Raw genomic sequence first — 12,471 nt, 5'->3', positions numbered from 1 at the left:
GTAACTCGATAACAGTAAGAGAAAAGACAATATTTTCTTACAGAAATTAATTGTAATTTACCTAAAGAACCGTCCCCTAATATTAACGGAAATCAATAAAAATTCTTTGTAGATATTAATCTACCCAAACTCGAAAACCAGGCAAGCACAGAGTAAACTCTCTTTATAAAGCAAGTTGCGTAAGCCTTTATTTGCACTAGGTCCATTTATTTATCTACGTATATGTTAATATGTATGTAAGTTCATTTATTGTATCTATATATATGTTTATTTTATAATAGAATCAACTTGTATTTAATCATTAAAATCTCATACTGGCTTTATAATGGCGTCCACCAAACTATCTCTGTTTTGCCCAATGGTTGACTGATAGAAAATGGCTTAAGGCGTTAAGTTCGCCTTTTGTACTTGTTATTGTTAATTTGTGCAATAAAGTTTAAATAAATAAAACTTTATTCGTTTTTGAGCGTAAGATATGCGATAACAGACACACAAACGTGAAAGTAGAATTAAAATCTCAGACTTTCTTAATCGTTACTTCTCAACGAAAAGAGAAGACAAAATTGTAAACATACTCGCAATGATGATGAATAGATTTATCATTTATCAGATCAGTAATTTGTCCGAAGTAACAGCAACTTGGAAAAAGTTTCAATGTTAATTGAATTCAAACCAATAGGGATGTGTGTGTAATATTACTGTTGGGTACTAAAAGTAGATTTTATTTCTCCGCAATTGGTGAAATAATTTTGAAATACGTTAGTGCGGGATACAAACGTTCAAGCGTTTCTTAGAATAAGCACAGTATTTATAGTAGCAAGTTTTGAATCTATTTTTTTTATTAATTAGGTAGGTAAAGAAAGTCTACCATATTTATTAAATAATTTGGTTTAAATTTCAATACCTCAAACTGTACCTACATGGTGGGCAGGAACAGGTTAAAATAAGCACAGCATTTTTAGCAGCAAGTTTTGAGTCTATTTTTTTTTATGATGTAGGTAAGTATGTAACTAAACTACTGTATTTAAATAACCCAATAACTTTCACTTTGAAGCCATGCCACTATCCGAAGAAAACACTAATATACTACTTTTAAATTTGACATTTTTGTAGGTAGGCAGGTTTAATTACTTACTAATTTGTTTGTTTCTGGTATAGTATAGTTAAATAAACAACGAAACCACCTAAAGTAAATCACATATCGATTGCCAATTTTTTTGTATCTCATTATAATGGCAATCCACTTAGGTCTCATTCTGGTCAAAGTGGAGAAAAATCATTATAAAATGTAAGCGAAAACAAATATTGGACAATTGAAAAGCGAGTATTAAAAAAAAATGAAAATTATTTTTGAAACGTACATATTTGCTTAAAAACATCGATCTTGAGTCACTTATTAGTATCAAATTTTTATTTATTAAGTGAAAACTGCCACTTTGCTAAATACATAAACAAAAAAAAATATTAGTGATTTTCAAATTAGTGTTTCTCAAGAGAAATAGCTAAAAATATTTTTTGGAAAATAAAATAAACGTTGGTCAATACAGAGATTTAGACCCTATACCAATACGAAAATCGAAATATTGTTTCGCAGTTATAGGATCACTCCGGATCAGTAGTGTCATAATACAATCTTTACAACAAGAACTTGTTTACCGAATTATTTCATTAACAAAATATAATTTATTCCCAAAGGAAGAAACTAAACCAGTATTGTTCTAAACCTGTATTGTTCAGTTCTGACTTTTATACCCTTTCTTCAGGATTTAACTGTTTTTCTTTTAAACAACATGATCTAATACGAGGTAATTTATTTATTCAAGATGTCATAATCATAACACTAGCTCTTTCAATAACTAGCTCGATTAACTGCAGTTCCGTAATAAGTAAACAAAATCAGTTTAAAACACAGTGGGTACAAAAATATTTCTTTAAAGCAAGATTTTTTACATGATAATGCAGAGCCCTCAGGGCCTTACCGACTTTAATGATCATAACAACGCCAGTCCATTCAGGTTTTCAGAAGGTCCCGAAATCGGTGCACCATGCGTCGGCCGTGCAGCCCCATCATCGCTGTTAGTAGGACCAAATGTAGGAAGCACAATGTTGTGGTATCGGCAGCCCGAAGAAACTTCACTCCGAATGGTGGTATGAAAGTTGGTCAGCAGATTTCAATCCGTTATCTCTGAAATAATTCACAGTGTTAAAAGATGGCCAGGTAAAACGTATCTCCACTTCTGAATTTAGCATTTTGGTTATATAATGAAACGTTTTTATTTTATGCTTGTATGAGAGATCATATCAATTCAATTATGCGACCGAGTATGTTAAAGGTGTATAATATGCAGCCTTTTGTCCAAAATAATAATCAACGTTTTTACTTCAAGAAAGGTAACTAACTTCCAAGGAACAAATTAGCTTTACTCAAATGTCATATGACCTGTAGTGACTACTAATATGACGAAATAACTAACCTCCAAAGAACAAATTAGCTTTACCCAAATGTCATATGACCTGAAGTGACTAATATGATAAAATAATTGTAAACATTTATTTGTATTACAATTCGGGCAATTCTCCATTTAAGCGATCCTAATTAAATTTGTTTTTGGGATAAATTTAAATATGTAATTCAATTAGCAAATATGGGACATAATAAAACTGCGTTGGTTATAAAGCAATGACACCAATTATATATTTACTCTTTAGAAACACATCAAATACTCAACAAGGAGTAAAATCATAAACATGGTTACTATTAAGTTACGTATAATGAAATAGTAAAATATGCTTATTTTTAATTACAATTTCATTAGTCAGTTTCATCAATTTATTCAGGTAGTTTTCATTAATTAATTTTCATAGTTAAATACGGGTAATTATTATTAAATAATCAGACATAAACAGCGTTGTAGAGTTGTTTATAACGAAACACTAAAACATTAACTTTTTAATTACATTTTCATTAATCCATTTCATAAATTAATTCAGACAATTTTCATTGAATAAATTCATAAATTAATTCAGGTATTTATTAAATAATCAGATTAAGGTACTTCAAATAATCTCATAAATTAATTCAGACAATTATTATTATTATATAATCAGATTAAGGTACTTATCTCTGTTCGTGGCGCTGGTAGAACTAAAAGTGACTGCTCGCCGACGAGCAGTCCCTTTTATAACCAGTCCAGGTAAACTTGCCAGACCGACCCGGTTTCTTTGTCTACCGACATTATTGCCATAAATTTAAATGTTTGAGAGAAACGTACCTTAAAATGTTACAATTATTAAATATTATAATGGCAAATCCAACATGCGCTCTCACAGATTCATTTGATCTAAAATTTGTTGATATACGGAAGTGTAAGCATCCTAGAGATGCCTGCGTCCTTGTACCCTTCCCTCTCCTGCCTCAGCACCCACCACATTGTAGCTTGTGGCGACCTCGGTCGTGCTTGCGTTTCGTTTTGCATATTAATTTATTTCTTCTGCGACTTGCTCTCGCAAATACAGACCATTTGCGAGAGCAAGTCGCACGATAACTACTTAATATCGTTCTGACGTTGAGATATTACTTATTCAAACGAATAACGATTACAACTCTAGTGAACAAATCCAATTATATTATTGAATATTGCAGTGGGCCTTGTCGTTTTTTCTTTCGTGTATGATATCTATTTCAATTTATGAATACTATATTCATTTTAATTGGCCTTTGTATATATGTTACTGGCAACACTGGCCAAGTAAACAAACTAAGATTGAGCTCGTATAATTTTAAATTCGAAATAATATAAAATACTCACTAATCACTGCAGTGGTGTAAACAATAGGTTATGTGTGATACTGTTCTACCTAAAACACGTAGTTTTGGACTACAAGATGCCGCCTTCTAAGACCAGGGATATTCGGTATGAACACTTTTAACCGTTTTATATTTGAATCACATCCAAAACACAGTAAAAAATAGTAAAACATAACGGTACTGCGCACACCGAACTCAGCTGATTGGACGAACTGTGACTGACGTATTTACAGCAAACGTCAACTGTCTACCATCGGTCCGAATTGGGGTCGCGTACGACGGTCCGTATTGGACTGACTAAGAGCGTTCTGAAACGCCGAAAATAATAACACTTACTTTACTGCACATTATTATCTTTAGTTTCGACTGAAATTATGGAATCAAAAACAGTGAAAAGTCGTTTAACTACTCAATCAGGGTTAAGACCGAGAAGGAAAAATCTTGATCATCAGCATGCTACTCAAAGTGATGATGAAGTACACGACCACCAGAATTGCTTGCTAAAAATATCAGAAAATGATAAGTTGATTCAGAACCTTAAAAAAGAAAACTCCAAATTACGAGAGGAAATTAAAAATTACAACGAACAAACGAATACAGATACCGATAGGGAAGAGATATTAAATGAAAATAAATTATTAAAGCAGTTATTGAAAGAAAAAGAAGAATATTGCACACAGTTGGAAACTACTATTGCCAAAAACATGAACAACAGCTTAGTTGGTAGTCTAGAGAATGAAACAGAAATATTAACACCCCTAAAAAGCAAAATAGAAAGTAAAGAAAAGGAAAACTTTAGCCTAGCGCTTAGAATAGAGGAACTAGAAGGTGAAAACAAACAACTTTGCGACAGAATACAAACGATACAGGTGCCGGTATTTATTTCTAAGGAAAACTCAGAAGAGAACTTGAGTTATAGAAAACAAAACGACGTATACAGAAAAAAAATTAAAAAACTAACACAGAAATTAAGTAAAATACACAGTGATTATACTAACCTTAATAATAAGCTCAAAACTCAAAATAACCAAGGATATAAAATAAATAAACTTCAAAAGACAATAAATGAGATGAAAGAAAACCTCGATGAGCTCATGAAAACTAATCAAAATAAACACTGTGCCCACGAAAATATTACAGATACGGTCAATGATCATCCGAAAAAAGCAGAAAATAGCGAAAAAAACAATCTCAGGCCACTACAACAACTAGTTAAGGAAAAACCAAACCTCCTACTGCTCTCAGACTTCCACGGGACTGAAATTATATCAATGCTGTCCCGATTGCGTCGTCAAGATTACAACTTCACATCGGATATAATAATGACAGGAACTGCTGAACGAGTTCTCAGTGGAATAAAGGAGAAAACGGAACATTACACAAAGAGAGACTGCGTGGTACTAATGTGTGGCGGCAGCGACTTTAGCTCTAATTATAAATCCCTAGACAGTATTGTAGATAGTTTTGAAAAAGCGATTCATGTTTTGTCACATACCAATGTCATTGTTTGCAATATACCCTCAAGTATTGACACAAATGCCATTTATTTTAATCACTTTGTCAATAAACTTAATGTAGAACTGTATAAACGTTTAGGATGTTATGAATTTGTACATTTAACTGACATTGATCGTAATATCTCAGTCCCAGATTACAAATCTGATGGCTATAAACTAACGACGAAGGGTAAACTTAAAGTAGCTACAGCTATAAACACTACGCTCAGAATAATGAATGAAAAGTTTTATAACAGCTTATCTTTTTTATAAATACTGCAATAGGCTCAGAAGGACTACATATAACGCATTTAAACATTAATAGGCTTAGAAATAAACTGCTCAGCTTGGAAGCTTTTATTGATATGGATCTACCTGTAAAACCAAACATATTAATGATAAGTGAAACTTGGCTTGAACCTAATGAATATAAAAACATCAGCTTACCCGGATATTTCCTAGCTACCCAATCATCACGACAAAATACAAAAGGGGGAGGTACTGCTATATTTGTAAGTGATAAGTATATGGATAAGTGTAAGACAACAGGTATTGTAAAACATTACTCTGAAAAGGTCTTCGAAATCAGTTCCTTGAATATGGAACTGAATCATTCCACAACAATACATGTAGTAGTTTTGTACAGATGCCCGAGTTCAAACTTTAACACGTTTATCGAAAAATTGGATCTATACCTTAGTAATTTAAAAAACAAATCTGTAGTAATAGGAGGAGACTTCAATGTCAATTTTGCTGACCCAGAAGATAGCAAAACTAAAGCACTTTTACAGTTACTATTAGAACACAATTTACGCCCTGTTACTTCAGAATACACGCGCATTACAGAGTCCACTTCAACATGTTTGGATAACTTTCTTACAAATATAGAAGAGTATAGAGACGTATCGGTATTTCCATGTAGCTTCTCCGATCATGACGCCCTATGCATGACAATACCATTGCCTAAAATAAAAGGTAGATACTCCCAACCGTTTATAACTAAAAGAATATTTACCAAAAAATCAACTAATAGCTTTCGAGATGATCTTGCACAAACAAACTGGGCTGATGTACTATCAAAGCCCGACACTGATGATAAGCTACAATCATTCTATCAGTTGCTTTTTGGTATGATAGAAAAACATTTCCCAATAAAAAAAGTACTACTGAAGCAAAAACATAACACGTGGCTTACAAAAGGGATAAGAAAGAGTAGTCTCAACAAACGAAAACTATATTTACAGACCAGACATACCAAAGATGAAAATTTAAAAGCGCACTATGTTTCTTACAAAAAAATCTTTCGTAAAACTCTAATAACGGCTAAGAAATTAAACATCCGGAGAACTTTAAGTAATGCCAAAAGTAAATCAAAGGCCATATGGAAGATGGTTAGTGAAAATACTGGTGGAAAATCCATAAACAGTAAAAATAACGAACTAAAGATAAAAAAAGGTGACACTGTTATTGATGACCAGAAAAAGATAGCCGACATCTTTAATGATTTTTTTGTAAATGTAGGTAAAACTGAAGGTGATAAAGGAAACTTAGCATTTAAAACATCTTTGAAAAAAGTAACCAATAGAAAAAACATTGGTTCAATTTTTGTAGAACCAATTACCGAACCAGAAATAATACGAGTAACAAAAAATCTCAAAAATAGTAACGCGAGAGGCCATGATGATTTAAGCACTATAATGATTAAGAGACACATAGATATTTTATGCACTCCTCTATGTATAATTTTTAATGAAAGCATAGCTCAGGGTGTCTTTCCATCTCAGCTTAAAAGAGCAAAAGTAATTGCGATTTATAAAAAAGGTTGTAAGACTGATGTTGGCAATTTTCGCCCGATATCCATACTTTCGGTATTGTCCAAGATCTTTGAGAAATGTTTGTTTCTCAGGCTGGAAAGACACTTCAACAAATATGGGTTATTATCTGATTATCAGTACGGCTTTAGAACTAATAAGAATACTTCATCTGCAGTTATTAATTTAGTCACTGAAGTAATGCTGGCACTTAATGATGGATACTACTGTGGAGGAGTATTCTGTGATCTTACCAAGGCATTCGACTGTGTTGATCACGGAATACTCCTCACAAAATTGGAAGCATATGGTGTACGTGGTACAGTCTGGAACCTGCTAAATTCCTACCTTACTAACCGCTCCCAGTATGTCGAAGTCAGAAAAGCCCAGGATATATTTCAGTCGGATGAAGCTATCTTAAGATACGGTGTTCCACAAGGATCGGTGTTAGGCCCTCTGCTTTTTATTATTTTCATTAATGATTTACCACAATCTATTACCACAGGAACACCGTATCTTTATGCTGATGATACCAGCATCATTATTAAGGCTCGCACTAAACATGAACTAAATATGAAAATGCAAAAATGCTGGTCAGATCTTTCTAAGTGGTTCTCTGCAAACTGTTTAAAAATGAACTGTGATAAATGTTTTTACATGATCTTTCGTCGTGGGTTTAATAGCCCGGACCCCATTTGTAATATTCCGATAGCAAAATCTGACTGTGTCACATTTCTGGGTGTTGAATTAGACCCATTTTTAAGATGGCACAAGCAAATTGAAAAAGTTAGTAACCGGTTGGCCAGTGCTTGTTACGCTTTAAAGTGCCTCTCCAGCTTTGCCGATAACGATACGCTAAAAATGGTATATTATTCGTATTTCGAAAGCATTATGAGGTACTGCATAGAAGTATGGGGAAACGGCACAAACATACAAGATGTGCTCTTAAAGCAGAAAAAAGCTCTAAGGTTCCTAGAAGGATGTTCCGGTATACCAGAAACGCATAGGTGTATATTTATAGAGCATAACATCTTAACAGTTGTCTCCCTTTACCTTTACTCTATATGCTTATATGTTTTTAAAAACAAACACCTTTTTAAAATAGCCAGACAAAATGTACGCAGTAATTTTAGAAATAAGGATGACATGTTAGTAATTAAGAGTAATTTTAGGTATTTTGACAAGAGTTTAAACAACACTGCTGTAAGAGTTTATAATAAGTTGGATAAAGACATTAAAGAATGCCCAGATCTTAGAACGTTTCAAAGAAAACTTAGACAATATTTTACAAGTAAGCCATATTATTCCATCAAAGAGTACTTTGCTAGAGCATTAGATTAATCATTTAGAATGAAAAATAAAATAAAAAATCGACACATAATTATACACTCCGGTCATCTAATTACATCACATTATCTTTGTATCTCTTCTATCTTGACATTCTTAGTTTCTCAATATGCAATTATTCTTAGTACCTGACTTTTAAATTATTATTATTATTTTATTTTAAATCGTATTCCCTTTTTATAATCTATAATTTTGTTTTCTTTTATTCTAATTGTAATCTATTTCTATTTTAATTATTATTTTGACATTACCAGTGATGTAATGTTCGTTACAACTATGTTTGCATGCATTGTATTATGTTTTATCAGCAAATAAAAATTTGATTGATTGATTGATTGATTGATATGATGGAAACTCGCTCGGTGGACGATATGTTAGTAGTCGCTTTCCTCTACAAGACAGAAGACTTTATAATCAGCTATTACGCGCTACGAAAACACACACACCATTCTCACCAAGTCACCACACACTTTACACAGGCAATGGTACTCCCACAGTGTGACAGGAACACGTTGTCAATGCTATCGCGCTGTCCCGGTCACACAATGTTGTATAACATTTATAACAGCCATTGTGGGATCACCAGTATACAGGAAAAAAACACATACATACACATACATGGACATTTTCAAAATTTGAGACCCCCCCAATTAGCGTTGTTAACAAAAATGAACTGGCTGTCAGTATAAAATCTATCTAAAATGTACTTTTTTCACATTCTGAATGTAGATTATCGCTTAAAGTTTATGTCATTAACACAAAAACAATATTTTTATAGAAATTTCATGCTTAATTAACGCCACAAAACCACAGAATATATAATAGTACAAGTACAGAAGGCTCACTCCTTTGATGTTCACAAAACGCCGCCATTCTAAATTCTTACCTACATTAACAAACGGACCGCACGCGTGCAGACGACATTGAATTCTATGGCGCCGCGCGAAGGTCGTCGCCACTGAATGGGCCGCGAACTCGCGGCCGCCGGCATGTACTTGTAGCGCGGCGAAAGGATCGCGGAGTGAGCCCCTGACAAAACTGACATTGATTTAATTTTTGTTGACAAACGCTAATTGAGGGGTCCCAAATTCAGAAAATGCCCACATACAATCACGCCTATATCCCATATAGGGGTAGGCAGAGCATATGAAACTACTCAAGTTTAATTGCCACTCTTGGCAATTAAGTTGAAAGAAAATGAAACTATGACATTGCAGTGACAGGTTTCCAGCCTCTCGCCTACGCCACAAATACAGGAAAAAATTAAAACTTTTTATATACATGTCAACCTCTGACATTTGAATACGGGTATATTAACATCAAAGTAATGGACTGCAGCCGGAGTGGCTTCGCGAGTGAGGTGAAATATTAGCGCACTTTCGGGGCTTTTACGCATATTATTTATTCAAAGTAAGAAAAGAGGATACTTCCAAGCTGCTTGAGGAACTGGAGTTCGTATAAAACATTTTCTTTCCAAGGTAAGCGACGGGAAGTGACAAGGTACATAAGGTAAAACAACAGAATACGTATGAGTAATTTCCTGAGACGGCATGGGACTTCTATAATGATAAGTGACCCGGTAATGTCATATTATAAACTGTCTGTATTCGTTTCTCGATTAGGAATAGGATAAAAAAAGTCATTTCAGAAATTATGAAAATTATAATCATGATATAAAATAAATAAATAATATTGGGGACACCGACCACTGGTAGCCCCAAACCAAATAGGATCGAGTATTATAGAGATTACTGTCGAAGTAAAATGTGTAATCACCACATGTGCCATCTCTTGACACAAGGCTTAAGGCCTCTTGTCCACGACACGGTTTTTCAACCGTACGGCGTGTTAGCCGTACGGTTGAAAAAACGTGCGAGCTTGTACATGACACGGCAAAGCCACCGGGCGAGACTTTGGCCAAGTACGGGCTAGTAGCGTTTTTATCCCGGGCTGTGTAAGACGTGCTGCGTCAATGAATTTTCTTACGAAAAAAAAGATTATCGTTGCTTATTACATAATAGGAAACGTAAAGAATAACCACAAAATTAAAATTTTGTAAAAACTCCCGACATAGTGGACCTACTCGTATTTTCATGAAACATGGCTAAAAACACTCCCGACTAATTCAGCTTTCAAATAAAAAAACTAAATCTAAATCGGTCCATCCGTTCGGGAGCTACAATGCCAGGCCTAAAACTTTTGAACCTCAGTTTTGACAATTTGGTCCATATTCTTAGCTCGATATATATTATGTTAAAATATCAAATAGATATTAATATTAGCGCCATCTAGCTGAGCGTACCCCAAAGGTGTAATGACATCTAGGCCACCGTACCTTTTACTGAATAGTACTGAGGTACGTTTTTTTCTTAGACTTTATCTGTCTATACGGAGTTATATATGTCTTTGCCCCAAACTAAGCAAAGTTTGTGTTATGGGTGCTAGGCGACGATAAATACATAGCATTCTACAAATAAATACATAGCATACTTATATACCTAGAAATCATGAGTCAGGAACTTTTGACTGAACTGAACTGTCGAAAAGCACTTTTAATATAAGTATTTTATTTTATGAATATCCAGAACCACTCAGATCTGTTTAGACTGCAAAAGCAGAATTAAACCCTGCAACAGCATTATTCAATAATAATTATGTACACTATATTATGCAATTATTAATGGCGTCGCGATGCCCTCATTTTGTGTGCTTTTGTATGCGTTTCCATGTAAAATATAATCCTATGGAGTTTAATTAGTTCCAACGACTGCCGTTAGCATTAACATTAGATTTTTATAATATTGCGTCTGATAAATTCAGACATTGTAACTTTTCCAGCAATTTCGGTGCAGCATCGTAGAAATAAATGAATTAATTCATTCTTTTCTAAGTAGATGACCAAATTAAGGCTCATTTTACTGATGTAAATCGTAATTAACTATTCTAGTTAGCATCAGACATATACATATATTCGGTCAACGCAATAATGCTGCACCATAACTTAAATAAATAAAAATAAATAAATATTATATAGGACATTCTTACATAGATTGACTGAGCCCCACGGTAAGCTCAAGATGCCTTGTATTGTGGGTAGGTACTCGGACAACGATATATGCATAATATTATAAATGGGATAGTGTACGTGTCTGTTTGTTTGTCCGTCTTTCACGGCAAAACGGAGCAACGAATTGACGTGATTTTTAAAGTGGAGATAGTTGAAGGGATGGAGAGTGACATAGGCTATTTGTCTCTTTCTAACGCGAGCGAAGCCGCGGGTAAAAGCTAGTATAATATACAAATACTTATATACATAGAAAACGTCCATGACTCAAAAAGTTTTCACCTTATCAGCACCTTCTCCAGGTAGCTTTCGCAAAACCTAAAAGTAATGGAGAACCGCAAAAATAAACTAGCAATTCGTCCTTGTAAGCGAAATGAAAAGAAAACCGTCGTAAAATCACAAATGCCATCATTAATACGCAAAGTTCCTATTGTCATGATTTGTACCTTCTTTGTTACGTAATTTTTACTGCGGGGCCGTTCGCGTGGTTCGCCTGCGTAATCATATTTTATATCAACAATGGCCCTTATCTGTAAAAACGTATTTGAAATTCATGGGTTGCCTTTTAAAAATTGTCTACTTAAAGCATTTTTATGTTTACGACTGTGAGATATATTTCTGGCTTGCATTTTTGAATACAAAAAACGTTTTGATGTTGATGTTGTTAAGAGGTGAGTTATTGGAAAAATGTTACGCTCTATGAGAAGAAAAAAAACTGTACTCACAAAAATCAGTGATTCAATCATCAACATAATTATTTTGATAGCAGCTTTGACAAAGGAAACGATGTTAATAATATATGTAATAATGTTTTTTTTTTTTTTTAAGTATCAGAAATATTAAATATTTTTGATTCAAAATCATCATTTATATCTAGGCAAATTTTACCAGTAATCTAGTTAAAATTCGTATGACATTGAATAATAAATTAATAAATATTATAGG

The sequence above is a fragment of the Leguminivora glycinivorella genome, chromosome 5 (assembly GCF_023078275.1).
Source record: "Leguminivora glycinivorella isolate SPB_JAAS2020 chromosome 5, LegGlyc_1.1, whole genome shotgun sequence".
Taxonomy (NCBI): domain Eukaryota; kingdom Metazoa; phylum Arthropoda; class Insecta; order Lepidoptera; family Tortricidae; genus Leguminivora; species Leguminivora glycinivorella.
This window is presented reverse-complemented; position numbering follows the sequence as displayed.